This window comes from Momordica charantia, assembly GCF_013281855.1.
Source record: "Momordica charantia cultivar OHB3-1 chromosome 7 unlocalized genomic scaffold, Mcharantia_2.0 BLBB01000007.1, whole genome shotgun sequence".
Classification (NCBI taxonomy): Eukaryota; Viridiplantae; Streptophyta; class Magnoliopsida; order Cucurbitales; family Cucurbitaceae; genus Momordica; species Momordica charantia.
The window spans coordinates 15,466,887-15,470,629 of NW_028275165.1; the positions used below are offsets into that span (position 1 = coordinate 15,466,887).

At 31.3% G+C, this 3,743-nt stretch overlaps 1 long non-coding RNA gene across 1 annotated transcript; it reads right to left on the minus strand.

Moving 5' to 3' along the window:
• Positions 1–604: 604 nt before the first annotated feature.
• LOC111016212 (uncharacterized) lies at positions 605–2,301 on the minus strand. Its single transcript, XR_002602153.2, has 3 exons — positions 2,065–2,301; positions 1,713–1,831; positions 605–779 (listed from the first exon to the last, which is right to left on the minus strand). It is a non-coding gene; the product is annotated as an uncharacterized LOC111016212 (long non-coding RNA).
• Between the last annotated feature and the right edge of the window lie 1,442 nt (positions 2,302–3,743).

Sequence of the window (3,743 nt, forward strand, 5' to 3'; positions counted from 1 at the left end):
GAAAACCCTCGCAAAACCCACTAGATATCGGTTTATCGTGACTTTTTTTAACGTCACAAAAATCTTTCGTGACGTTTTTGACGCCGTCACGTATACGCTCATCACGAAAGGTATACGTGACGTTTAAACTACGTCACAAAAATTAGCACACATGACGGTTAAAGACCGTCATGCAAAACATAGTCTTCCGCAACGTTTGTTAAACGTCATGAAAAATGATTTCCTGACGTTTTAAGAATGTCACAATTAAGACTTTTCGTGACGTTTAAAAAAAGTCTCCGTAAATGAGTAACCGTGACGGCATTTGATTTTGTGACAGTTATACAACATGACAAAAAGACCTTGAGTAGCGAGGAAAGGTCACGTGACATCCTTTCGTGACGTTTTTTAAACGTCACAAAAAAATATTTCATGACGTTCAATAATCGTCTTAGAAACATTTTTGTGACGTTTTAAAAACGACACGAATGATTTTATTTTGTGACAATAAAAAAAAGAATCACAAAAAATGTATTTGATTTTGCTTGCAGATGTCGCGTAATAGAAATATCATATAATCGATCGAACACGCAAATATATTAATTTAGATAACAAAGTTGAAATATATTAAACATGAACAAGGAAGCTAATATATTAATTTAAAATATATTAGTATTCTCAAACACAAATTACAAAATTACAGAATTAAACATGTTCCCCACACACCAACCCCAACGAAGAAGCTCATCCATCAATTAGTTGCATTCCTAATTGTCGACTTCTTTGGGGTCGTGAAAGACCTAATCAAAAAAACAATACCTGAGTTAGATAAATGAATAACGAAAGATAGATAAGGGAAGAACGCCACTTCTAAAAGAACGTGTATATCTATTAAAAATTGCAAATGATCGTGATATTTGCAAATAACATTCTTAAATAAACACACTAGGAGCCTATCACAATAGTAATCTTTGCAAATACAGATTCCAACAGAACAAAATTGATTAAACAAAAACTAACCTGCGTACACTTCTTCTACATCCTTTAGTAATATCGCATAATATTTAAAAATTTAAACAAGTATCACAATGATTGAAAACGTACATTAATCTTCTACAACACTACAAATAATCAACATTCATAGTTTTCCTTATCAACTTACTCGATAATCTGATAAAACAACCAACATAACGACCAAACAAAGATCCCAGCAGAAGAAACGCTAATAGCTAAGTTTTCATAATACTAACTAAATGATAGAAACTAAGAAACACAACTTAAAAAGCAAAGGATCCAGAGGATAATATAAACAAAAAAGTATTTTGATTATACTAATACTACCACAAAAAGTAACTTGGCCAAAATTACATCAAATAAACAAAATGAACGAATCCATAAGTTGGCATATTTCTCATATATGAGAGTACTAGAGTTCTGCACTATTTCTCGTATATACTTTTGCACATAGTACTTGCACTTTATAGTCCCCTCTTGATGAGGATACTATATGTAGAAGATTCAAGAAATAACATAAGTATGAGTTACATAAAAGATTTCAATACAAATTTGATTATGTTTAACAACATCAAAACTTTCATATTTTGAATAGCACGATAGATTTTGAAACTTGTAAAGTCCATATCATAAATAAAGAGAGAGTGACTACTTATCAAAGCAAAACATAGAGATAAAAGACGAATGAGTAGGCATAAGTAAAAAAAAGCATGTCATACCATTGGATATCATGGAGTTGTATATTCCAACTCGTTTGATATTCTCACTAGGGAGTTCATCATTGTCAGGGCTAAAATTTAACATAATCAGTAGTGATAAATTGGTGCTCATGAAGAACCTTATCAAAGCAAAACATAGAGATATTAGATGGGATATATTGGAGGGAGAGTGCACAAAATCAATGTTTTTAAAAATGTATATGATTCAGAATGAAATAAAGGCAAAACCATTCAAATAGCATTTTGAATCGCAAATTTCGTGTTTCGTACTTTTTAAATGATAGAACCCTAAAAAACGAAACGGAACGAAACGATGGATTAAAAAAGAAAAGAATAGGGCTTTTTTACTCACCTAGTAGTGCCATCAATAGCGTGAGAAGCAATAGAAAAGACGAAGAAAGAAGAAGCGATTGAAGAAGAAGAAGAAAGAAGAAAGAAGAAAGAAATTTGGGCGTGGGATGGGATTTGACCGTGCCGATTGGTGGCGGGTCGCCGGAGACAAAAGAAGGAGGGGGTAGGCGGCTACCAAGAGAGGAGGAAGAAGAAGAATATTGGGGAGGCTAGGGTTTTGATTTGATTTTGCTTTCCCTTCTTTTTGTTTTTCTTTTCTTTATTTAACCAAAGAAACAAACCTAAAAATAAACAAAAAATAGGCTAATGTTCTAAAAATGAAAAGAGAAATATATTTTTCATAATATTTCCCTAAAATTAAAACCCAATTAAAGATCTAAGATAATAACATAATTTATCTTAATCCAATGAAAAATAACTTGGAATTCTAATTTTAATCCTAGCATACCCAAAATTATAATCCTGAATTTTTAGAAAATCCAAAAATTTAAAATTATCAGCCTAGAGAAAATCCAAAGATTCAATTTAAATCTTAGTTAGAGAACGCGGGGCGTTACGATTATAATCAAATTGATGTTCATGAATACCTTATTTTTACAAGTCTCTATAGTCTCACTTTTTTGAAACGATAGCGTAGTTTTTTAAAACTTTCCTTCACAATTCATTGTATAGCTTTTATTGTCCATTGTATTTGAATGTTAGGCTATTGTGTGTCAAACCTCAAATTTTTTTATTTTGTAATTTCAAATTTTTTTTAAGCATTAATTAAATCTTTTTGGATTGAAGGAAAAAAATCTATGAATAATTTTGGTATTGAAATATATAGATAAAATGAAAAGGTAAAATGAAAAGATATATGTTTCCCATTTTCCACAAAAATCCTCACATTTTCATGACGTGTCTTAAATGGCACGATAAGGTTATATTTCCAACTTTTCGTGATGTTTTTTAGACGCCACGAAAAAAAGACAGAAATCCGGTTTTTCCGCCAACTTCCTCACTGTTCTTTCGTGACATTTATAAAACGTCACGAAAAAAGTTGTTTGTGACGTTTAAAAATGTCATAGAAAAGTTGAATATTCGAAGAATATCGTCTTTTCCCGTAAAAAAACGCGCCTCTACACTTTGTGACGTTTAATAAACGTCACAAAAAAGGTACTTACTTTCGACTTTTTGGTAACGGTTAGTAAAAATGTCACGAAAAGTCAAAAATCTGAAACATTCCATTATTTCTCATAAAAAACGCGCCTTACTCTTCTGTGACGTTTTTTCAACGTCAAGAAAAACACTTGTTTTGCCAAACTTTTTGTGATGTTTAAAAATTGTCACAAAAAGGTCAAAATTTCATAAATCTCCATTTTTCCCCTCCAAAACGTGTGTTTTTCCTTTGGTGACGTTTTTTTTTATTTGTACAGTATTTTACTGTTCATGTGCGTCACTAAAACCCAAAATGCTAGTAGTGTGCCCACAAAACTCAAGTGATCTCCTTTGTTTAGAATCTGTACAAATAAAATTTTAACAAAAAATCTATATTTATAGGAAGTAATATATACGCACATATATATCCGGACACAAATCTCTTGTTTTGACTTCATTATCCCAACAACATTATATTACACTACGCAACACTTTCTTTTTCCGATGATAAGCTTCTCCTCATATGAGAGGTATTCTACTAAT